General features: G+C 49.4%; 1 protein-coding gene across 2 annotated transcripts in view; it reads right to left on the reverse strand.

Moving 5' to 3' along the window:
• The window catches only part of EIF3A (eukaryotic translation initiation factor 3 subunit A), a 771,171-nt gene that overhangs the window by 389,758 nt on the left and 354,936 nt on the right, over window positions 1-26,477 (reverse strand). The gene's annotated exons all lie outside the window — the stretch shown is intronic.

Consider the following 26,477-nt stretch of genomic DNA (forward strand, 5'->3'; position numbering starts at 1 on the left):
CTGGCCCATTGAGGTATCACCAGGATCAGTGTCATGTTGCTTATCCTGCACTTGTTGAGCACCCTGGGGATCAATGGTATCGGGGGAAAAGCGTAGGCAAATGTTTTTGACCAGCTTATACATAGGACATTCCCCTGGGATTGTTCCTCTGGTTGTCTGGATGCAAAGTACTGGCATTTTGCATTCTGGTGTGTTGGAAACAGGTCTATTGTTGGGGTGCCCCATCTCCTGAATAGTCTCTCTGTTTCCTGATTGTTGAGTTCACACTCGTGGGATGCTGAAGTCTGCCTGCTGAGCCAATCTGCCTCCACATTGTCCTTCCCTGGCAGGTGTATGGCCAACAGGTCTATTTTGAGTTGTATTGCCCATCTCCATATTTCTTGCGCTAGGCTGGACAGAGGGAATGACTGAGTCCCTCCCTACTTGCTGATGTAGTACATCGTTGTTTTGTTGTCTGTTTGTATCAACACCTTCTGTTTGTACAGCTGTTTCTGAAAGGCCTTCAGGGCGAGTAACACGGTCTTCAGTTCCAGGTAATTGATGTGTCTGACCGCATCCACTGGTGCCCACAGACCCCTCACTCAAAGCCTGTTCATGTGTGCGCCCCATCCCTTCTGGGATGAGTCTGTGGTGCTGGTCACTGTTGGGTTTGGTGGAGTTAGAGGCTTCCCTATTGTAATGTTCTCCTTGGTCCACCTCCTCATCTCGTACTGCACTTCATGCATTACAACCACTAGATCCTCCCAACTTCCTGTAGCTTGTGACCATTGTTGTTGCAGTCATTCTTGGAGTGGCTTCATGTGTAGACGTACATTGGGTACCAGGTGTATGCATGACGCCATCATCCTCATGATGTTGCTCGCTGTCCTCACTGTCAGAGCTTGCCCCTGTAGGAAGGTGGATATCTGACTATGGTTACCCCCAACTTTTTGCCTAGTGTTTTGCTGGTTTTCGACATAGTTGGCCTGGGTTCCTGCTATCCAGGACCCCAGGCTTCCTGCTCTCTCTGTTAAAATGGACTCCATGTACCTTAGGTACATTTGTAATTGGTATTGGGTCACTCTTGTAAGTCCTTGTTCAGTGTACCATAGGTAGCCAGGGCATAAGTGCACCCAAGGCCTACCAGGGGTTGCAGCATGTATTATGCCACCACTGGCTGGCCACCCAAAACTGACAACTGGCTGCTAACACAGCTGGGGCAAGGTGGTGTAATCACCCTTTGCTTTAGATCTAGTATACCTATATCTAACCCTAAAATGGATACATATACTCCTATAAGTCACTCCTATGGCAGGCATTAACAATCCTGGAGGCAGAGTGCTTGGAGTTATGTGAGATGGTGCTCTAGCATGAGCTGAGCCTGGCTGCAGCTTTCGGAACCAAGTCCTTTAGCTGTTTCCATGATAACGCTATACCATATACTCTTAAGTGCATTATAATGCTCGTGGTTATTGCTAACTTTGGCATAGCATTATCAAAACATGTCGAGTAAGGTGTCATACAAATTGGAATACTACCCCCTCGCCAGTTCTGGCGACGGGGGTAGCATTCCACCCTTTTAGAGGGACACAACATGTATGTAACTGTGAACCCCAGTTAAAGTTAACTCGAGCCTAAGCATCACAAAATGGATGCTGCCACCACAGACAAGTCTGACCTCCTGCTGCTGGGAGTCCTTCCAGCGAGGGAGGCCTGGACAAAGGGTTTCCTGCCTTGGGAGGTGTTAGCACCACCCCAGACAGGATTTTGTGTATTAGGTAGGACAGGCCTGAAAAGAATGAGACATGCCTGGGGCACACAAGGTGTCCATGTGCATACCCCGGTTCAAACCAGTTGCTGGGGTACTCCTGCCCCAGCTCTGGCGCGAAACCGGACAGGGATAGGGGGTGTAACCACCACCCCCCCCCCCCTTTCCTGGTCCCACCCGTAGGAGGGACCTAGTCATAGTACAGCTCCCTTTAGGAGAATAAAGGTAGGAGCTGGTCCCATTCCAAATTAAACTATCCTGAATTGAATCTACAAGAAGAAACTCTGGACTTCGACGTTCTGCTCCACAGAAGACTGAAGAAATCTCCCTTGTGGCCAAGGAGTGACCACCCTGCACAAGCGGGCACCATCAAGCGTTCCAGCGTTTCACTTTGTTGTCTTCCCTGGTGGATCCAGACTTCAGAGCCTGACGAGACCCGGACTTCCAGACCTCTCCGACCTCAACTCAAGTCTGCAGCACAGCTGAGATCCCTGGGTGCGACAAGACACGAGGGACCGGCCATCTCGGAGGAACTGCACTTCGCTTCCAGCACAACTTCAGAGGCATCCTCGACGAAGTGCTTTGGGGATTGAGAAGCCCCAGCCCAGAGCAGCTCCTGCATAGAAGATCAGCCCTCCAGCATCCACGAGATCTGCATGGGGCCCTTTTGCTTGATTGCTGCTCGATGCGTTGTCTGGTCACTTGCCTCCTAGACGACGATCCTTGAAAACTTCACTGCTGGTCTGGTTGCTCCAGACTGGCCCTTGCTTCCCTGCAAAGGAGAAGCACTCCGGACCCTCCTGGTCCGCACCAGATGCCTTTACCACTCACCGCGTGGGTTGCCTTTGCCAAAGCCTGTTGACGCCGAATCCGGAACCAACACCGCCGACAGCGAGAGCCTGCGTGGGACAGCTCGTCAAGCGTCCACTCTTCACCTGATCGCAACAACAGCATCTGGTTCCACTCCAGTCACTGGCTAGTGACTGTGAACATTGTCCCCTCTGCTTTCAGGTATCCATCTTCCTTGATCCACCCTTGGATCACACTGGACATCTTCCTCCTGCTCGCCTGCAGCATCTTTTCTTCAAGGCTCCATTGACTTCAACGCGGAAACCCGACACACATTGACACCTATGCACCCGCAGCCCGTGGGTGAGGTAACAAGAGCATTTCAGTGCTCAAGGGTAGATTGACTCTCCTAGTGTCCAGTTATCCAATCCTAGCTAGTCAGAACTGTCTATTACTTACCTTTTCGTAATTTGTACTGTCCATTGACTTTGTTAAGCATCTCGCGTGAGTTCGCACTCTACACACGCGTCGCGTGGGCCTCCTATTACTTACCTACGGTTAGCGTAGTGTAGTCCCAGCGATCCCACAGCCTCTGGACAGCTCCATTCCTTCTATCGATTTCCTTATACCACTTGTTTAGTAAATGGTTTCTCGTGCCCCTAGGGCACCATTGTAATGCGTGCAACTTAAACGTATTTTTCTTAAGAGTCTTGTCATGTGCTTAGTACTCTGATCTCATAAAGAGCTCAGAGGTGTTTGTTATTAATAAATATCTTCTTCATTTTTATAACAACCTGTGTGGTGTCCTTTCACTTAGTATTCAAGGGGTTATATGTGGTAAAACAGCTGGCTTCACATGCCAAAAGAGTTTAGCCCAAGACTACTTTGTCCATGCTACCATTAGGATAGCTGGTCTATAAGGTTGACTTACAACCAATCACCATAAGGGTTCTTTGGACTGATACAAGGTGATCACTAGAACTAGTGAGCATCATATATCAGGCCAACTTCTCACAGCCCCTTCTGGTAGTGGTGTGTCTCCCTTAGTAGGCTGCGTGTCCTCTTTTAGCTGGGTAACACCCTGCATTGAATTGTGTTGATCTGAGCCCCCAGGAAGATCTTCACCTGCTCCGGCTCCATTGATTTTCCCCAGTGTATGGAGAATCCCAGGTCCAACAGCGTTTTTGTGACTCGCTGTGCATGTTCCTCGCATGTTTTGCGAAAGTTCGCCTTTATCAGCCAATCGTCGAGGTAGGGGTACCCATGGATCCCCTCTCTTCGCAGATGTGCGGCCACTGCTGCGAGGCAGGCATTTTGTGAACACCCTTGGAGCGGACTTTAGACCGAATGCCAGGGTTGTGAATTGGTAGTGATCCTGGTTTACTGTGAATCTTAGCATGTACTTGTGCTGCCTGTTCACTGGTATGTGCAGGTATGCATTTTTGAGGTCCACGGTGGACATGAAATCCCAGTCTCTTATTTGTGGGATGACCTCCTGTAGGGACGTCATCTTGAATTTTTTTAGTCTTTATATGTTTGTTTAGGAAGCGTAGGTCCAGGATGGGTCTTAGGCTTTAGTCCACTTTTGGTACCAGGAAGTAGTTTGAGTACACTCCCCTTTTCCTTTCTCTGAATGGGACCGGTTCAATGGCTTCCTTCCATAGGAGTTCCTGAGCTTCTTCTCGGAGCAGCGTTCTCCCTTCCAGAGTGCTCTTTTTTCTTTGGTCTTCTGCTTGGCGGCCTCTTTTCCAACTCTATGCAGTAACCGAACTGTATGATGTTGAGTATCCACTTGTCTGTGGTTATTTTTCTCCAATCCTGGAGGAAAAATCTTAGTCTGCCGCCCACTGGTTTTATATGTTCTTTTGTGTCTTGTCAGTGTAACCCTCTCCCCTTTGCTTTTTTGTGCTCTTCCCTCAGAGGGCTTGAGTGGGGGAGCACATCGTTCCGTGCGAAGTCACTTAGAGGGTGGTTGCTCACCGCCTCTCCTTCTCTGGTCTAGCCTGTTTCCTCTCCCGCGAAAGGACTGGCCCCTGTTCTGGTAGTGCCAGCTCTGCTTCTGCTGGCCCTGCGGGTCCCGATTGTCACCCTGGTGGAACGCCTGGTGTGATGTTCCCGTCTGGTTACCATCTCTTCCGTTTGGCCTCCTTGCCGGAGTGCCTCTTCTCATTCCGCTGAATTGCAGGGCCCCCATGGACCTTGCTGTCTCGTTATCCTTCTTCAGTTGGGTGAGCTTCTCATCAACCGGGGTGCCGAACAGCGATTCTCCGTTGAATGGAGTGTTCAGGATGTTGTTCTGAACCTCTGTCTTGAAGCCTGAGATCTTGAGCCAGGCTTGCCTTCTGTGATCCCTATAGCCATCAGTCTGCTGGAGGTTTCTGCTCCGTCCAAGGCTGTCTTCAGGCACGAGTTTGCGATGTTTTTTCCCTCTTCCACGAGGTGTGTGGCTCTCTGCTGGAATTGCCCCACCTTGTCCCAATGTTGATATTGGTGCCTGTTCAGGAGGGCATTGGAGTTTGCCATCTGCCAGTGCATTGCAGCGTTTCTTTCGATTTTTCTGCCCGTCAGGTCCATCCTCCTGCTCTCCTTGTCAGGTGGTGGCACAGACGTCGGAACATTGGCCCTTCTCCTTGCCGTTGCAGCGATAATCGAGTCTGCTGTGATGGACCCTTTGATGTAGGGATGGTCCTTCCCTTGGTCCATGACACTTCAGCATGGGCAGAACTGGCTTCTTGTCTGCGTGGGGAGCAAGGTTTCCAGCAAGAAATCTGCTTTAGGCTTCTCTTCCTCCAATTTAACCCCATAAGCTGCTGCTGCCTTCTTGATGACCTCATTGTAAGCCCCAATGTAATCTGGCAGCGAAGGCCTCGAGGGGTATGTCTCCACAGCCTCCTCCGGGTTTTCGGCATCGATGTCCTGCCAGTCCAGGTCTTAAGCCGTCGAGGATCCCGAGTCGTAGCTCGAACGCTGATCCCCTTATTCCCCCTCTGTGTAATAGAGGTCTTCCTCTTCTCCTGGCTCTGGAGTTTTCGGCAGCTCTTCGGCGTCTAACTCCTCGTGCTCTTCTACCTCAGCGACGGCCGTCGCGGGCTTAGAGGGGATCCTGTAGCTTCTCATCTTTTCTTCGAAGTCTTTCTTCCTCTGGAGGATGTTCTCCACCTTGGCCTCGAGCCTTCTTTTCTTCCTCTCCATCTGCGCGGCGTCGAGCATTTCGGCCGCACTCTTCGACCGCGTCGTCTAAGTGGTTTTCGGCTCCTTCTCCCTCGAAGTCGAGGTTCCTCTTTCGGGGGACCTGCTTCGAAGACCTTGGCTTTTCGCCGGTCTTCGCCGTCTGGGAGTCCTTTTCGAAGGATACGCTGGGCTGTTTTTCGGAGGATGCAGCTTCAGTCGTCGAGGTTTTCGGCGCCGATGCTCCCTTTGAGGCTCTAGACTGATATTCGACAGTCTGCCTCAGGCCTTCGAGGCCCTGTCGAGGGTTTCGGGGTCGTAGACTCCTACCTTGTCTGATGTTTTCTTATCGGTCTCTGAAACCGTGGAGACATCTGGACCTTCGGCGATGTTGTCCTCGTCGTCGGTGGAGAGGCCCAGTTCGTACAGCGACGGTGCCTGGCCCTTGCCCTGCATCGTGTGGTGTGCTATCCTCTGCTTCTCTCGAATTCTGAGTGTCTTCAGTGTGAAGACGGAGCAGGCGTTGCAGTCCTTGCTCCCGTGATCGACTGGCAGACAGAGGTTGCAGACCGGGTGCTGGTCTTTCAGCACGTACTTGTGGTGTCAGTTACGGCAGAATTGAAAGGGTGTATTGTCCATTACTGAGCTTAGGGGGCCCCCTGTGCGTGCATTCCCCATCGGACGTCGAAGATCTCGAGTTACTTCTCCTCCGTCGTCCCGGCTTCAATGGTCTTCTCCTAGTCTTCTCAAGTCCTTTTCTGTAGAAAATTGGCTATATCTTCTTTTCTCCTCCAAAACATCTGGAGCTTCACGCAACGATCCAGACCCAACGGCGGAAAAAAGAATCTGAAGATGGCGCCCAAGGGTGGGAGCTTCCGCAGGAAGCATGCCGACGTCATGGAAGGTACACCAAATGGTGAGACGTAGAGGCCCACCTGGGCTACAAAACAAAAAAAAAAAAGACTACGATTCCCGACCCAACCACCAGATTGCGGAATATGCACAGAATAGTGAATCCAGAAAGATTCACTCTGCAAAATGACTTCTTCCTGCCCCTTCGTAGGGTCAAAATAATTTTCAACAACATAGGTGGAATCTCTTCCACTTAAAAGCGTACAACGCTCTTGTGGGAGGCCTCTTAGCCTCTTTCAGAATATGCATGCAGTCCTGCGGCAGATTCAAGTGTCCGTATTGTAGGACCTCAGGAGCCATGCTGCCAAGTTCAGGGAGGGAAGACTGGGATGGAGAATCCTCCCGTCCATCTTGGTCAGGAGGTCCGCCCTGTACGGCAGTCTCCTGTGGGGGAGTACCGATACTTGAAGAAGGTCCGGGCACCATCATTGTCGTGGCCAGTCTGGAGCTATCAGAATCATCCTCATGTTGGATCTGATGAGCTTGGACACCACCTCCAGGATCAGAGGCAGAGGAGGAAAGGCGTAAGCAAATGTCTGACCAATCCATCAAAAGCGCATTTCCCCTTGTCCCTGGACGGTAGAATCTGGATGCAAAGGCATGTCATTTTTTGTTTTTGTCGTCTGCAAACAAATATATTGCTGGACGTTGTTTGGTCCCACTTGTCTTGATCTTGTTGCAACGGTCTCATTATCAGCTTGGCATTGGGGGATGAGAAATATAAAAGAGGCCATTGACCCTAGCAGGGATGCCACTTTTCGGACTGGTGGGCGATCAGTCTGAAGCAGAGCCTTGCACTTCTACTGCTTTGAAGAAAGTCTCTCCTCCGAAGGAAACACTCTTCCTTTGTTTGAATCCAGAGTCGATCCCAAATAATGGATCGTCTGGGTGGGCTGTTGTACAGACTTCTCCATGTTAACATGTAGACCCAGTCTGTGTAACGTGTAGGGTGGCCGCCACCACTGCCATTCACTTGGTAAAGACTCGTGGGGCAGATTTCAGTCCGAATGGTTAGACCTTGTACTGATAGTGTTTGTCACCGACCACAAACCGCAGATACTTGCGATGACGTGGAGTAATAGTTATATGGAAGTACGCATCTTGGAGGTCCACCGAACACATCCAATCTCCTGCTTGCAGATGTGGAAATATTTGATGAAGGGCCAACAAACGAAACTTCTCCTTCACGATGACTCAGTTTAGGAAGCAAAGGTCCAGGATAGGTCTGAACTTGTGCTCCTGATCTCTTTTGGGCACAAGACAGTACCTGGAATAGACTCCCTTCCCTCGCTGCACGGAAGGAACCTCTTCTATGGCCTTTTTTCGCAGAAGGGTTACCACTTCCTGCCGGAGCAACTTTAGCTGGTGGGGACGAGAAAGTGTGTTGGGTTTCCGCGTCGAAGTCAATGGAGCCTTGAAGAAAGATGCTGCAGGCGACAAGGAGGAAGATGTCCGGAGCGATCTAAGGGTGGATCGAGGAAGATGAAGACCTGATAGCAGAGGGGACAATGTTCAGTCACTAGCCAGTGACAGGAGTGGAACCAGGAAGGAACCAGATGATGTTGTCGCGATCAGGTGAAGAGTGGACGCTTGACTCTGCAGCCATGTGGACCAGGAGGTGTCTTCGACAGGATGGAGGCACGAGCTGTCCCACGCAGGCTCTCTCTGTCGGCGGTGTCGGTTCTGGAATCGGAGTCAACAGGCCTTGGCAAAGGCAACCCACGCGGTGAGTGAAGATGGCTTCTGGTGCGGACCAGGAGGGTCCGGGGTGCTTCGCCTTTGCAGGGAAGCAAGGGCCAGTCTGGAGCAACCAGACCAGCGGTGTAGATTTCAAGGATCGTTGTTTAGGAGACAAAGAAAATCAAGGAGGCGCCCTAATTTTAAAGGTCTGGGACCAGGGGAGTAAGGTCAGAAAAACAGAAGTGTCCGTAGGATCTACTACTGACGTAGATGTGGTCTAAAAGGAATTGGTTACCCACCGTAATTGTTTAATGGCACAGCCACCACACACACCTAAAATCATCCTAAATAAAAACATTCCATGTATGTAGGAAACCTCAAATAGATAACAGCATGAAATATTGAACACTCACTAGGAGATTGTGCTATTTGGACTTGTGAAAGCCTGTAAAAATACTACAACAAATACATTTTTGGCAAAACTGTAATATAGAATTAAACATGAATCTATTGCACTTCATAGGTTTTTAAAATAAGTACATAAAATTACTTTGCAATACACAAAACATGATTACACAGACTACAATATGTTAGAGAATGAATTTAAATTGTTCTTGAGAACAAGAGTCGACGCAGCGTTTCGGTTAAAAAACCTTCAGGACAGTATATATATATATATATATATATCACTCAGGTTTTCCTTCTGAGGTCATATTAAATGGTGTCCTGATTTGGGTACACATTAGCGGCAACAAATAACCCGCTTGATCAGACTGGGTGTACTTGTGATTGATAATATCTTATCAAATCTTTTAATTCAGCACTGTGTCGAAGGGGCCACCGGTTAGCTTTATATTGCTGTCCTGATTCGAGTGTAAGGACTTGATTAGTCGCTGTAGCCACGTGCTGGATATGCTTTGTCAGCTAGTTCTAGTTACGGGGTAAGCCTCCAGAAATCTAGAGCATCCAAATTAAAATAATCGGCCTCCCTGCTTCTCCGATCACAGCGTCCTGGGGTTCTATCTGTTTCAGTGGAATACCAGGCGGGTCAGGGATGCTTCTCCATTGCAGGGAAGCAAGGGCCAGTCTGGAGCAACCAGACCAGCGGTGTAGATTTCGTGGATCCTTGTGTAGGTCACTATCCAGCCGGCAAGTGACCAGACAACGCGTCGAGCAGCAATCAAGCAAAAGGGCCTCACACAGATCTCGTGGATGCTGGAGGGCTGGTCTTTGGTGCAGGAGCTGCTCGGGGCTGGGGCTTCTCAATCCCCAAAGCACTTTCTCGAGGGTACCTCAGAAGTTGTGCTGGAAGCGAAGTGCAGTTTCTCCAAGATGGCCGGTCCCACGTGTCTCGGCGCACCCACGGATCTCAGCTGTGCTGCAGATGTGAGTTGAGGTCGGAGAGGTCTGGAAGTCCGGGTCTCGTCGGGCTCTGAAGTCTGGTTCCATCAGGAAGGACGACAAAGTGAACCTCTAGGACACTTGATGGTGCCTGCAGATGCAGGGTTGTCACTCCTTGGCCACAAGGGAGATTTTCTTCAGTCTTCTGTGAAGCAGAACGTCGAAGTCCAGAGTTTCTTCTTTGTAGTTTCAATTCAGGACAATCTAATTTGGAATGGGACCAGCTACTACCTTTATTCTGCTAGAGGGGGCTGTACTGTGACTAGGTCCCTCCCATGGGTGGGACCAGGAAGGGAGGTGGTTACACCCCCTATCCTTTGTCCGGTTTCGCGCTGGGGCTGGAGTGCCCCAGCCACTGGTTTGAACCGGGGTATGCACAGGGACACCTTGTGTGCCCCAGGCATGTCTCATTCCTTTCAGCCCTGCCTATCTGGATACACAAAGTCCTGTCTGGGGTGGTGCTGGCACCTCCCCAGGCAGGAAACCCTTTGTCTAGGCCTCCCTTGCTGGAAGGACTCCCAGCAGCAGGAGGTCAGACTTGTGTCTGTGGCAGCAGCATCCAAGCTGAGGCTCGGGTTAACTTTAACCGGAGTTCTAGTTACTTACATGTCGTGTCCCTCTAAAAGGGTGGAATGCTACCTCCGTCGCCAGAACTGGCGAGAGGGTAGTATTCCAATTCGTATGACACCTTACTCGACATGTTTTGATAATGCTATGCCAAAGTTAGCAATAACTGCGAGGATTATAATGCACTTAAGAGTATATGGTATAGCGTTATCATGGAACAGCTATAAGGACATGGTTCCGAAAGCTGCAGACAGGCTCAGCTCATGCTAGAGCACCATCTCACATAATTCCAAGCAGAGTGACTTATAGGAGTATATGTGTCCATTTTAGGGTTAGATATAGGTATACTATATCTACAGCAAAGGGTGATTACACCACCTTGCCCCAGCTGGGTTACCAGCCAGTTGTGTCAGTTGGGATGGCCAGCCAGGGGTGGCATAATACATGCTGCAGCCCCTGGTAGGCCCTGGATACACCTATGCCCTGGGTACCTAAGGTACACTGTACAGAGGCTGATAAGGTGACCCAGTATCCAATTAGATATGTACCTAAGGTACATGGAGTCCATTTTAACAGAGAGAGCAGGAAGCCTGGGGTCCTGAATAGCAGGATCCCAGGCCAACTATGTCGAAAACCAAGCAAAACACTAGGCAAAAAGTTGGGGACAACCATAGTCCGATATCCACCTTCCTACAGCCTTGACCAGCCAGTCATTCAGATACGGAAAGACTTGGCGATGGCACTGTCTGAGATATGCCGCCACCGGGGTACGACATTTCGTGAATATGCGCGGTGCAGACTTGAGCCCGAAAGGCAGAATGCGGAATTGCAAGTGTCTGCCCGCTACTGTAAATCGCAAGTACCTTTTTGTGATTCCTGTGAAGTGGGATATGGATGTAAGCGTCCTGTAGGTCTAGGGACGCCCTAAAATCCTGCTCTTACAGTAGTTGCAAGACCTCCTGGAGCGTTACCATGCGAAACGACTGCTTCTTAGGAATTTGTTGAGGGCCCTGAGGTCCAAGATTGGTTTCCACTTCTTTTTGATCCCAATAAAAAAAAAACAAGCGGGAATAAAACCCTTTCCCCTTCTGAGATGGAGGTGCTCTCTATTGCTCCTTTTTGCAGCATAATCGAGATCTCTCGTAGAAACAGCCGTAGATTTTTGTTATTTTCGCTGTCCTACTTCCCAAAAGAGGATTGCTTGTTTTGCGGTTGTGGGCGCTGTTGGTATTGCGGTCTACTCTGGCCTGAAGAGCAGGAAGACTTGTAATGATAATTTCCTCTGTAGGAAGACTGTCCTCTTCCTCTATTTCTACTAAAGCACTGGTTCTTATACTGAAGAGTGCCCAAAGCTCTTGCAGTGTCTCCTTCGTCAAATTTTTGGGCCAAATAGTAACTGGCTATCATATGGCATGTACAAAATCTTTGTTTGCACATCAGGATGGAAAGAGGTTGTCTTTAGCCATCCTTGGAGCCGCAAGACTGCTGCTCCAGCCAACTGGCGGAACCCGGTCATAGCGATATCCATCGCGCAGTCTATAGTTTCTGACGCCGATGCTTCACCATCTAGCAGAATCCTCTTTACTTCCTCTTTGGATGAATCTGGCAACTCCGACAGGTATGGGGCTATGTGTGCCCACAATTGTCTATTGTAGCGTCCCAAGAGCGCCAGGGCGTTCGCGGCCTTTACCGTCATTGCCGACATTGAGGAAAACCTGTTCCCAAGGTTGTCCACTCTTCTTCCCTCCTTATCAGGAGAAAGTGACAAAGGGGCCGAAGGATTCCTGGAGGTCTTCTGGGCCGCCAGTGTCACCACGGAGTCCGGCTTAGGATTCCTGTTAAACACGCCGGTGCTGTATCTTGCGCCCTATACTTCTTATCCAACTGACGGATCACTGGTGATACAGAGGAGGGGTTTTGCATGACCTTTACCCCTTCTGACTATAGGTAATCGATAATCGGTATTGACCTTACTGCTTTCTTGAGAGGTTCTGAAGTCCTACAAGAAGCAGACCTGTTCTTGAGAGACCATTGAGATCTTAAAACATTGAGCAGCCCTCTCTACCACATTATAAGAGATTCCAGAATTGTCGGAATTTCCCTAGTCGACGAGATCGCAGTCATAGACGAGGCCATGGTAGACAAGGCCATAGGAGACGAGGCCATCGTAGACGAGGCCATCGTAGACGAGGCCATCGTAGAAGAGGCCATCGTAGACGAGGCCATCGTAGACGAGGCCATCGTAGACGAGGCCATCGTAGACGAAGAGGCTGTGATAGGCAAGGATGATGGTTTCTTCGTCGACCATCCTTTTGACGATGTTGGCTTCTTAGTCTTTACCTCAGGAGGTATAGAAGACGCCTTCCTGAAGGGTCCTTTGACCAGAGGAGGTGATTTTGACAGCTCCGAAGCAGTCTTTTTTTACATGATTTTTCTAAAAGCAAGTCCTTTACTCTCCTTTTCCACAGAGTGAGGAGATTTTGAAGAACTGCGCCCAGAAGACCCATGAGTAGTCTTTTTGAGGGCCTTCTCAGGACGTAGACCTCCTAGATGTTGAGGTCTACGACTCATCACATTCACTGGAGAAAATAAACTAAAACCTCCTTTCGGGTCTTAGTGTTTGACACCATATTAAAAGTCGCCCTTCACGACCTCTCAAAAAACTTACTTGAGAAAGTGCAACATACCTTGCAGTCTTTCCTTACCAGACCTTTAAAGAACGTAATTTGAAATTAATCCATAGTAGAAAAGAAACCTTGACAACAAAGTTATTTAATGAAGAGAAAAAAATCACAGAATCGGAGCAGAGCTCAGAGTAGAACTCCCTTAGCACAACGTGCGGTAGAAAATCTGAGGGACTGAGGCTCCTGCCAGGAAGGTTCTAGAAGGAGGTGATGGCTGATTGGCTCTTATCTAGAGTTTGGTCCTTTTTACAAAAGGACATGGATATGTTACTAAGGTGAGGCCTTTAGGCCTACTATTCTCTATGTATGTCTGTAGGACATTACTTTTCTATGTACCGGAGACTCCCGTCTCGACGACGGGGAATGATTCAGGCATGTGAATCTATGAAAGACACCCATAATACTGGATAAGTAACAATTGTTCTTCTCCAGTATTGAGGTGTCTTTCATAGATTCACATGCTTGAATAGAATAGTGAGCAGTAGTAGCCCAAAAAGGCTCGAAGAAAACCATGCAACAACATGGAAGAAAACTCCATCGACTATAATAAAGTCATGCAAGTAATAACTGAGAAGTTGGCCGGATATATAGTGCTCACTATTCTAGTGATCACTTTGTATCATACCAAACGACCCTTATTGATGATTGGTTGTAAGTCAACCTTATAGACCAGCTATCCTAGTAGCATGGACAAGAGCAGTCTTTAGGGTAAACTCTAAAGGGCGTGTTAAGCCAGCTGTTATACCATCACATATACCCCTTGAACACCAAGTGAAAGGACACCACACAAGTTATGAACATAAAAGGATATTTATTTATAACAAGTCTACCCTGAACTCTTTATGAGTCAGGGAGCTAAGCACATAACAAAACTTTTGAGAAAATACTTTAAGTTGCACAATTTACACAAATGCCCGAGGGGCACGAAAAACCATATACTACAAAAGTGGAATGCGAAATACTAGCAGGTAAGCAACTCGATCCAGAGGCTTTAGGATCGCTAGGACTACACTACTGAACCTTCAGGTTAGGAGCAGGAGGCCTAGGGAGATCGGGTGCAGAGTGTGCACTCTCACGCGGGATGCGGGACAAAGTCTATGGATGCTAGATTTCGTAAAGTTAGTGTTATCGGACGAATCCGACTAGTTAGGCTCAAAACGAAAAAGGATCTGGACACTTAGATAGTGAACCTACGTTGGAGCACCGAGATGCTCAAGTTACCTAGCCCAGGGGCTGCGGCTGCATAGGGTTCAAAAGACGTCGGGAATCCTCGTTACAGTCTATGGAGCCTGAAAGAAGAAGTTGCTAGGAGGCGACCAGTGATGATGTCCGGAGTGATCCAAGCCTGGATCGATGATGGAGACGACCTGAAAGCAGAGGGGACTCAGTTCTTAATCACTAGCCAGTGATTAGGTGGGCACCAGAATGGCACCGGATGAAGTCACCTCGACCAGGTGAGTGGGCGACGCTGGGCTCTGCAGTCTCTCAGACTAGGAGGCGTTGTCGGCGACCAGGATGGAGGTGCGAGCTGTCCCACGAAGGTGTATGCTGTCGGCGATGCTGGACCCAGGATTGGGGCAACAAACCTTGGCAAAGGCAAGCCCACGCGGTAGACTCGAAATGGCGTCTGGAGTGGACCAGGAGGGTCCGGGGTGCTCCTCTGTTGGAGGGGAGCAAGGGCCAGTCTGGAGCAACCAGACCAGCGATGGAAGTGACGTGGTTCGTCGTCAGGAGGGCTACAAGCCAGCAGGCAAGTGGCCGGACAACGCGGTGAGCAGCAAAGAGCAGAAGGGCCCAACGCAGATCTCGTGGATGCTGGGGGTCTGGACTTTGGTGCTGGAGCTGCTCAGGGTTAGGGCTTCTCAAACCTTAAAGCACTCACTCGAGGATCCCTCGGCGGTCGTGCTGGATAAGCGTCGTGCAGGTTCTGAAGATGGCCGGTCCCTCGGGTCTCGTCACACCCACGAATCTCAGCTGGGCTGATGATGTAGGTAGAGGTCAGAGATGGCAGGGAATCCTGGTCTCGTCGAGCTGGGCAGTCTTGATCCGGAGGATGGACTTACAACAAACCGCATTCGCTTAGATGGTGCCCGCTGGTGCAGGGAGGCTACTCCTTAGCCACAAGGGAGAGTCTTCAGAAAGGTTCAAGAGTTCTTTCGTGGAAAGTCATCAAGATTCAGAGTGATCTAATTTGGGAAGGGGGCCAGCTCCTATCTTTATACTAAGGAAAGGGGCTGGCACGCGACTAGGTCCTGCCCATGGGTGGGACCAGGAAGGGGGGTGGTTACACCCCTCTCCCCTGTCCGGACTTTCCCCAGCTCAGGGGCTGATGTGCCCCTGGAACTGGTTCAAGCCGGCATATGCACAGTGAGCACCGGGGTGCCACTTGCAGTCACCTTCCTCTCAGCCCTGCCTACCTGGGATTCACAAAACCCTGTCTGGGATGGTGCTAGCACCGCCCCTGACAGGAAACCCTTTGTCCAAGCTCTCCTCGCTGGAAGGACTCCCAGCAGCAGGAGGTCAGACTTGTGTCTGTGGTGGCAGCATCCATTTTGTGATGCTGAGGCTCGAGTTAACTTTAACCGGGGTTCACAGTTACATACATATTGTGTCCCTCTAGAAGGGTGGAATGCTAACCCCGTCGCCAGAATTGGCGAGGGGTTAGTATTCCAATTCGTATGACCCCTTACTTGACATGTTTTGATAAAGCGATACCAAAGTTGGCAAATAACTGCGAGGATTATAATGCACTTAAGAGTATATGGTACGCGTTATCATGGAACAGCTATTAGGACTTGGTTCCGCAAGCTGCAAACAGGCTCAGCTCATGCCAGAGCACCATCTCACATAATTCCAAGCACTCTGCCTTCAGGATTGTCAAGGCCTGCCATAGGAGTGACTGATAGGAATACATGTGTCCATTTTAGGGTTAGATATAGGTATACTATATCTAAAGCAAATGGTGATTACACCACCTTGCCCCAGCGGTCGTGCAGCCAGTTGTGTCAGATTTAGATGGCCAGCCAGGGGTGGCATAATACATGCTGCAGCCCCTGGTAGACCCTGGGTACACCTATGCCCTGGGTACAGGGACTGATAAGGTGGCCCAGTACCAATTGGTATATGCACCTAAGGTACACGTGTCAATTTAGAGAGAGAACAGCTAGGCTGTGGGTCTGATTAGCAGGCCCACAGCCAGGGAAAGTCGTAAACCAGTGAAGCAAAAAGCAAAAATCTGGGGTGATCATAGGATTGCAGACCCTACTCTCCTACAATAACCATAAGCAAAATAACCATAATGGAGAAGCGAAGACAGAGGCTCACCTTAGTTAAAAAGATTGCGAAGCACTGCCTGTCCCACTGCCGTATCTGCGTCATTGATGGCATCCAGGCAATAGTGTCTTGTGAAAGTATGCCTGCTGGACCATGTGACCGCTCTGCAGATTTGAGGAAGTTGCACACCGGCAAACAGGGCAGTAGAAGATGACATCGCCCTGGTGGAATGGGCCCTCACGGAAGACTGAAGAGGCCTGCCGGCTTGCTGATGGTAGAAAGCAATTGCTGAAGAAATCAAACGTGCAATAGTTGGCTTGGTAACTGGACGTCCCTTGCACATGCGTCCATAGGCAATGAATTGTTGATCAGACTTGCTAAAAGGTGCGTCCTATTAAAGTAAAATTTAAGACCTCTTTTAATGTCCAAGGAAAGTAGGCGTTGCTCTGCCGGAGATTGAGGATTGACAAAGAAAGTTTTTAACAAAACAGGTTTGTTAATGTGAAAGTCAGTAGGTACTTTAGGAAGGAAAGTAGGGTTGGTGCGAAGCACCACACAGTCCGATTCGAATTGGAGAAATGGAGGTTTAATGGTGAAAGCGTGAATATCGCTTACTCTTCGAGAGGATGTCAGAGCAAGGAGAAGGGCTACCTTCCAGGTGAGACATTTTAAGTCCGTTCTGTGGATGGGCTCGAATAGTGCTTTCATTAGTTGAGCCAGTACGACATTAAGATGCCAAGTGGGAGGAGGACGCCGAATGGGCGGGAACTTCCGGAATAATCTTCTGAAAAACTGGCGAATGACTCTGGAGGAGCAGAGCGAGGTGGAACCATCTTGACGGTAGAGGGAAATCACAGCCAAGAAGACTCTCAAAGTGGAATGTGAAAGTCCTGATTGAGCCAGTTGCAGAAAAAACGGAAGAAGCTGATCCGAGTGGAATGAAGAGGATGAATATTGGCATCTGCGCACCAATGACAAAACCTCTTCCACTTGAGTTTGTAGGTTTTGACTGTAGACTGAGCTCTTTCCTGAGCGAGAATGTCCCTGCATGCTGGTGAAATATTTAAATGGGCAAACTCAAGGTGCTCAGGTTACAGGCCGATAATTTCAGAGACTAGGGGTTCGGATGACATACATGACCCCCGTCCATCATGAGGAGATCCGCTCGAGGATGCAGCAGTATGGGTTCGCACTGGGAGAGGAGAAGTAGCTCCGAGAACCATGCTTGTCGAGGCCATCTGGGAGCGATCAGGAGGATGTGGCAAGCTTGTCTCCGCCTCTTCCACAGCACACGAGGAACTACTGGAATCGGAGGAAAAGCGTAGGTGAATAGATCGCACCAGTTCATCAAAAGGGTATTCCTGAACGATCCGGGGTAGGGATGCCAACTTGCGTAAGATGGGCATTTCCGGTTCTCCGGCGTTACAAAGAGTTCCAAGGGTGGATGACCCCACTGTCGAAAGACTAGGTCGAGTGATGGCCGGTGTAACTGCCACTCGTGGGTTGAAGACGTGGATCTGCTGAGGGAATCCGCTAGGATGTTGGACTCCTGGCAGATGAACGGCAGTCAGGGTGACGTGGTGACTGATTGCCCAATCCCAGATCGACCGTCAGACGAGACAAGAGGAGATTTGGTTCCGCCCTGCTTGTTGACATAGTGCATGCTGGTCGTGTTGTCCGTTTGGATAAGGACTGACTCCCCCTTGATCACAGGATGGAACGACTTGAGGGCTAGAAAGATGGCAATCAATTCCAGCCGGTTGATGTGCCAAGAGCACTGAGGCAGAGTCCATTTGCCTTTGATTGACAGGCCTTGAAGGTGAGCACCCCACCCTTCTAAGGATGCGTCCGTCGTCCGCGTGAGTTCCGGAGCGGTGGTGAGGATAGTAACCCCTGCCGCGATGTTGGACTGTTGCGCCCACAACTGGAGAGCCGCTTTCATGCGAGCAGTGACACAGACTATGTCCTTGAAGTATCCGGTGACTTGACGCCATTGCCCATCCAGTTCTTCCTGAATAGGGCGAGTTTTCAATCTGCAATTCGGGATCAGAGAAATGCATGATGATGCCATCCCCAGAAAAAGACTTCAGCATCCGGACTGAAACACTTTTGCGCAAATACGAGCCACGAGGCTGAGTATCTTCAGCTGACGCTCGTGAAACACAAACGCTTTGGCTACGGAAGTGTCCAGGGTAGCGCCCAGAAAGGTTCTGCAGAGAGCTGGGACACACTGGGACTTCTCGACATTGATGGAGGCCGAGGGAGCGGAAGACCTCCTGACAGCGTTGAGTGTCCCGAACCAACTGGCTGCGAGATTGAGATTGAGAAGGCAATCATCCAGGTATGAAAAAATGTGGACGCCCTGGAGCCGCAGGTAGGCTATCACAGGAGCTAACACTTTCGTGAAGACACGAGGGGTGGACCGTAGGCCAAAAGGAAGCACCCGGAACTGGAAGTCTCAGTCCCACTCGGAAGCGCAAGTACTTTCCATGACGTGGAAGAATTGGCACATGAAAGTAAGCGTCCTGGAGGTCGATGGTGGTCATGTAGTCGTCTTGGGAGAAAAGACGCAAAATGTCCATGAGCGTGAGCATACGAAAGGATTGGGATTTGAGATATTTGTTCAGGGCTCCTAAGTCCAGAATCAGACGCCAGTCTCCTGATTTCTTGAAGATGAGGAAAAAACGGGAATAGAACCCCCTTCCACTTTCAGACTTTGGAACCACTTCGATGGCGCCCTTCGTAATCATAATCCGAATTTGTTGGAACAACTTCTTGAGGTGGGGTGGAGGCAGATTTGGAGGACTGCTGCTGCTGGGAAGAGCAGCGCTGATTACCGTGGTTATAGGAGCAGTATGTTTGACGAGATCCTCCATGAAAATTTGAGTTGGTGCAGCGTCCACGTGCGCCACTAAAAGGTGTTTTTCTGAACTGTAAGGTCCCTAAAGAGCGAGCAGTGTCGGGTGTCCTTTTTAATGGCTTGGAGAGCCTCATCAACATGTGCTTGAAAGAGTGACTCTCCATCGCAAAGCATATCAAGGATCTTTGTCTGTACCTCTTGACCAAACTAGGTGGAGCAGAGCCATCCCTGTCGCCGCAACATAGCTGCCCCTGCAAGCTGTTGGAAACCAGTCGATGCGATGTCTACTGAGCAGTCTATGATCTCCTCAGCTACTCTCTCCGTCCTGCAAAATTTTCAAGGCTTCAGCCCTGGAGGGCTCCGGGATGAGGGCCACAAGGGCAGCCATGTCAGACCACATCTGACAATCTTATCGCCCTAGAATAGCTAAAGCATTCGCTGCTCTCACCATGTTAGAGGCCATTGATGAAAATTTCCGCCCAAAGGCGTAAACGCGACGACCCTCCCGATCTGGAGGAGCTGTAATAGGTGATGCTGGGTTCCGTGAGCGTCGCTGAGCAGCTTGAGTGACCACCGAATCAGGCTTCGGCTGCGAAATCAGGCGCGCGGGGAAACCAATTGGTGCCTTATATTTCTTTTCTAGGCGAGACATTTGTGCAGGGATGGTATTTGGTGTCTGTAGGAAGGTACATCCTGACTATGGTTGCCCCCAACTTTTTTGCCCTGTGTTTTAGCTGGTTTTGGACATAGTCGACCTGGGACCCTGCCAATCAGGACCCCAGGCCTACTGCTCTCTTTAAAATGGATTCCATGTACCCTAGGTACATTTCCAATTGGTACTGGGCCACCCTATCAGACCCTGTAACTCAGGGCATGGGTGTACCCAGGGCTGCCAGGGGCTGCAGCATGTATTATGCCACCCCTGGCTGGCCTCCTAAATTTGACACAACTGGCTGCATGACAGCTGGGGCAAAGTTGTGTAATCACCCTTTGCTGTAGGTGTAGTATACCTATACCTAACCCTAAAATGGACACACAGATTCCTATCAGTCACTCCTATGGCAGGCCTTGACAATCCTGAAGGCAGAGTGCTTGGAATCGTGTGAGATGGTGCTCTGGCATGAGCTGAGCCTGTCTGCAGCTTGCGGAACCAAGTCCTAATAGCTGTTCCATGATATCGCATACCATATACTCTTAAGTGCATTATAATCCTCGCGGTTAAATGCTAACTTTGGTATTGCTTTATCAAAACATGTCGAGTAAGGTGTCATACGAATTGGAATACTAACCCCTCGCCAATTCTGGCGACGGGGTTAGCATTCCACCCTTCTAGAGGGACACGACATGTATGTAACTGTGAACCCCGGTTAAAGTTAACTGAAGCCTCAGCTCCACAAAATGGATGCTGCCACCACAGACACGAGTCTGACCCCCTGTAGCTGGGAGTCCTTCCAGCGAGGGGAGCCTGGACAAAGGGTTTCCTGTCAGGGGCGGTGCTAGCACCGTCCCAGACATGGTTTTGTGTATCCTGGGTAGGCAGGGCTTTACAGGAAGGTGACTGCTGAGTGGCACCCCGGTGCTCACTACGCATAGGCCGGTCTGAACCAGTTCCAGGGGCACACCAGCCCCTGGCCTGGGGAAGTCCGGCATGGCTGAGGGGTGTAACCACCCCCCACCTAGTCCCACCCATAGGCAGGACCTAGTCACCGGGTCAGCCCCCTTTTTTAGTATAAAGATGGGAGCGGGCCCCCTGTTCAAATTAGATCATCTTTGGAATCAAGACACGACTTTCTGCGAAAGGACTTCACGATTTCTTCATCAAGATTCTCCCTTGTGGCTAAGGAGTAGTCACCCTGCATCAAGCGGGCACCATCCTAAAGAACACTGCGGTCTGCTGCAAGTCCTTCATCACGAATCCGACGACCCAGCTCGACGAGACCCGGCTTCCCTGGCACCTCTGACCTCTACTCACCTCTACAGCCAAGCTGAGAACCGTGAGTGCGACGAGACCTCGAGGGACCGACGATCGCCAAGACTGCACGACATCTTTACTGCAAGCCCACCGTGTCCTCCACGGATGAGTGCTTTGGGGTCCGAGAAGCCCCGACCCTGCACAGCTCCAGCACCCAAGATCAGCCTCCCTGCATCTCCACGATCTGCGTGGGGCCCTTCTGCTGTTTGCTGTGCACCGCGTTGTTTGGCTACTAGCCGGCTGGCTTGTGGCCTTCTGAACGACGTCCGACGACATCACTGCTGCTGGCCTGGTTGCTCCAGACTGGCCCTTGCTTCCTTCTTGAAGAGAGGCACCCCGGACCCTCCTGGTCCACTCCAGACGCCATTTTAAGTCCACCAAGTGGGCTTGAATTTGCCAAGGCTTTGTTGCCCAATCCTGGGTCCAGCGACGCCGACAGCTTCTATCTTCGTGGGACAGCTCGATCCTCCTTCCTGGTCGCCGACAACGCCTCCTGGTCCGTGAGATCTCCGAGCTCAGCGTCACCCACACGCCTTGTCGAGGTGGCTACCATCCGGTGCCCTCCTGGTGCCCACTGACTACTGGCTAGTAGTCTCGAACTTGGTCCCCTCTGCTTTCAGGTGTCATCTTCCATCGATCCAGGCTTGGATCCACCGAACTTTCTTCACTGGTCGCCTGCCAGCAACTTCTTTCTTCCAGGCTCCTGGTCCGTCAACGAGGATTCCCGACGTCTTTTGAGTCCTATGCAGCTGCAGCCCCTGGGCTAGGTAACTTCGGCATTTCGGTGCCCCAGCATAGCCTCACTATCCAAGGGTCAGAATCTACTTTCGTTTTCTCCCTACCAGGTCGGGTTCGCCCGAGAACACTAACTTTGCAATTCCTAGCTACCATAGACTTTGTCCCGCATCTTGCGTGAGAGTGCACACACTGCACCCGAGTCCCCTGGGTCTCCTAGAAGTAATCTAACGATTCTATAGTCAAGTCCTAGCGATTCCAAAGCCTATTAGTACTGTACTTACCTGCTAGTAATTTCGCATTCCACTTTTCAAGTATATGGTTTTCCGTGCCCCTCGGGCATTTGTATGTACTGTGCTAACTTAAGTATTTTTGTAAGAGTTTTGGTTTGTGCTTAGTACCCTGTCCTCATAAAGAGTACAGGGCTGTTGTGATTCTTAATAAATAACTGTTTATTTTCATAACACTTGTGTGGTGTCCTTTCACTTGGTGTTCAAGGGGTATATGTGGTATAACAGCTGGCTTAACACGCCCTCTCGAGTCTTTAGCCTTAGACTGCTCGTATCCACGCTACTAGGATAGCTGGTCTATAAGGTTGACTTACAACCAATCATCAATAAGGGTTGCTGGACTGATACATAGTGTTCACTAGAATAGTGACCACTGCATATCAGGCCACCTTCTCACAGTGTCTGCATAAGTTTCAACCCTTCGTTCCATAAGAAATCAATAATAGGGACTGCATGGACCTGCTTAAATGGCTGATTCTTAAAATCATACAGTAAAAAGTACTCTTCTCTTTGGACTCTTGGCAGATTAAAGCCTTGAACCGCTCTGTCCATTAACTGATGGAAGCTGGCAATGTCCACTGGCGGGGAATCCCAAGGTGTCACTGAAGGAGGGGACGGCATCTGGATTTGGTAGTCGTCCCAATCGGCCATGGTGTTGTCGTCGTCATCATCCTGGACTTCGCCCTCTTCACGATCAGGGGTAACTTCATCCTCGTCATCGGCATACACAGTAGTGTGAAAGAAGGTAAGGAATCTATCACCAACGTGTCTCTTTCAGATGTCTGGACTTGCGGGGACGGTGCAGAAGGTGGTGGTAGCGGATCTACAGGAGGCGGCACTATAGGCACAGGTGCTGCTGGAACTGGCGAACCCTGATGTGATGGGGGAAATAGCCTGTTATAATCCTCCAAAATATGTTGTAGGTTAGAAAGGAGAGACAGAGGCAGTGTCACTGTTTGAACCTGCACAGCTTGTTCTTCATCCTGAAAATAATTCTCTTCCGGTTCCTCACCCTAGTACTGGCACTTAATGACTAATTCCGAAGGACTGCATGCCGCCCCAAAAGGGCCAACGTCTTCCCCTTCTGAGCCAGAGTACTCTTCAGAGCCAGTGGCAAACAACGGCGAAGGTGGCTGCTTGTCGTCTGGAATAGACAACTGGTCTACCTGAACCTGGCGACGTTGGTGTAGTGGGCCGACGTTGAAAAGACCAGAACCTGACGTTGGAAATGGCAGCAATGGCAACGATGCAAAAAAGGAGGTAGTCACCGTCGACGAAGACGTCGTCGACTTAGCTGATGACGGCAGAAGCGTCAATGAATAGGCAGATGAGAATTCCGCCGTCGACGGCACCGTCGTCGACGGGTCTGACGACGAAGTGGCCGTCGACGGAGTCGTCGACTATGACGAAGATGCAGCCGTCGACGAAGCACTCGTTGGCGGGATCGACGACGAAGATTTAACAGCTCTCGTCGAAGATTTCGTCGACGACGAGAGAATTCTCTTTTTCGGCGACGAGAGGATAGGTATCGTTGATGAGACTGGTCTAGAGCCCAAGATACCTTCGTTGTAACCGTAGTCGACGAGCCAGCAGCAGATGTCGTCACAGTCGCCGTCGACGAGCCGGAGATGGCAGATCTAGTTGTCGGGGCGATAGTCGACACTCCTGTCGGCGATTTAACATGTTTCTTGGTGGAAACATGACTGGAAGAAGCAGAAGATGCCTGAGAGTCATATCTCGTGGGCGAAGCAGGAGGAGGTGAAGACACCGCAGGAGCCACAGAAAGAGAGAGTTTCTTTTTCTTTAGAAATGGAGAAGGCAAATCCTGCACACTGCTACGCTTACTGGCTGCTTTAGAAGTACTAGACGTAAGGCTGTCAGCGTCAGAAAGAGGGTTATCCTTGTCCTTAAGGCTCTGCAACCAGAGGAGGAGACAGCCTTCCCTGTCTTTAAGGGTCCTAGTAGAAAAGGTCCTGCAAAACTTACATTTGCTCACCTCATGGTCCGGGTAAAGGCAATATATACACTTGCTGTGGGGATCTTCAGTGTATAAGCGCAGCTTCCCACAGGAAGAACAGGGTCTAAATAAAGACTTCTTACTTGAAGACATGTCTAAACTGGAATCCAGAAGAAAAGTTGAGATAAACTGCAGAGCTCAGGGAGACTCCCTTCATACGATGTGCGGTAGAAAATCTGAGGGACTGAGCTCTGAGGAGAAGGTTCTGGAGAGGTGCTTGCGCCTGATTGGCTGCAGTTTGGACTAACTTAATGACATGGATATGTTGCAAGTGTTTTTCTCTCTGCCATGTATTCCTATGTAGGAATTATGTATTGGTATTTCTATGCATTTCTACTGTGTATTTGTATGTGTTATGTTTTTACATACTTATGTTATTAGCATCTTATTGCTATGATATTTACAGTGGGACTCCCACTTCGACGACGGGAAATATTCAAGCATGCAAATCTATGAAAGACACCCCAATACTGGTGAAACCCTAATCTCTACGTACAATAGAGGCCCTAGCCCTACCAGTAGTCCCACCCAAAGTCCAAGCAACCAATGGCACAGGAAGCCCTTGTGCCTACTTCCAATAGAAAGACTAACCCTACTCTTAGTCCCACAACCAGTCCAGCACCCAATCACACCAGAAGCCCTAATCGCTACTTCCAATTAAAAGTCTAACCCTTGTCCCACCTTAGTTCCAACAACCAATAACACAGGAAACCCTAGTCCCTACTTCCAATAGAAATCCTAACCTAGCCCTAGTCCCAACCCTACATTTATTGAATCACAGACCCAGAAATCAATCAGAACACTGAAATACCCAACCAATGAGGACAGTAACCCTAATCCAATAGAAACCTCAGATAGAACCACCAATCAGTGTACACATGTGACAAACAATATCAGACCATATAAAGTCGCAGCGACCTCAGACAAGGTTTGTTGGCCAGGGAGTTGAAAGCTGCTTTTCCTGTTCAGAATCTCCTAGGAGCCCGACAGGCTCAATCCACACGTTGGACTTCTGCAGGTAAAGGCCTCACTAACTTGAAATCTAGCAATATTGTTTGAATAAAACTTTACTCCCTCTACTGGCCAAAAAACGAAGTGCACAGTCCCAAGTAAACACAGTTTAAACAGCTCACAGAAGCACCCTCTGATGTAGAATATCCCTGTTGCGGGGGGGGCTGGTTTCACTGGCTTGTGAACATAAAACGGTGGCTGGGGGTGAATTGTTTTAACATACAGGTCATAGCACAGAGCAAAGGAGAAATTTGGAGGGAAAACTGAAAGTCATCAGCAATGAGAGGGAACAACTACAGAGTTTGAACTGCAAATCTCACAATTCAACACGTTAAATGGAAGCAATAATGGGCAGGACAAAAAGTTTAAAACACAAAACAGGTGATAAAATATCCAATCACAGGCAGGTTAAAACTACAATTCTTAAACTGTAACAACCACAGGCAAAGACAGAAATCATAGAAAGATGAATTTTGCTACTGTTTAAAACAAAAATACTAACTATATATATTTTTTTTAAACAAAAGCTTGGTCTTTTTGTCTGCATCAGGCCATATATGCTGCAGTGGCAGTCTGCATGGCATAGGTGAGGGGTCCCTTTTCAGTCCCAATGCCCTAGGTACCATTTACTAGGGACTTACAGTGGGCATGAAGGGCCAATTGTCCAATCATTTTAGGGAAAGAGCACTGGCAACATGACCACCAGGGACTTATTACTCTTACAGTCAAAGTTGCATCAAAAGCTGGCAAAAAGTGGGGAATTACTGGAACAGAACCCCATTTTCTCACACCTATTCTTCACATTCAATCTTTCATACCGATTCATGCAGTGCACTGCTGCTTACTCGCAGCTACAAGTTCAAAACACACTCTGGCACTTATGTATTCCATGAAAACTACACTTTAGATACACCATAACTAACACCTTCCCTTATCTTACACAGGAACATTTGATCCCTACCTAATCGTCCACTTGGACAACAAATAAAATACCATTTGCCCTTTGATCTTCGGGTGGATATTTTGGGGTCACCAGCAGACGCTACACACAAAATTCTTGCTTGATTAGCTCTCTAAATCCTTCTGGCTGCATGCCGTACACATGCTTAATAATGATAAACCTGTGTCTAGAATTAACAGATCTGTGGTGGAATAAAATATAGTACAGCAACCATGGACAAAATCAAAGTAAACCTCCTTATATGGCCCCATTTGAAAGACCTAGCTCTACAGATATAGGTCCCATCTTAAATGTGTCTTATGCCCTTCTCTATCTGGATCCTCCACAACCATTTATTTGTACTCTATTTATGATTTAATATACCTCAATCGTTATTATGGAACTTTTTGATACTCAAATACCTATATCAT

The sequence above is a fragment of the Lissotriton vulgaris genome, chromosome 5, assembly GCF_964263255.1.
Source record: "Lissotriton vulgaris chromosome 5, aLisVul1.2, whole genome shotgun sequence".
Classification (NCBI taxonomy): Eukaryota; Metazoa; Chordata; class Amphibia; order Caudata; family Salamandridae; genus Lissotriton; species Lissotriton vulgaris.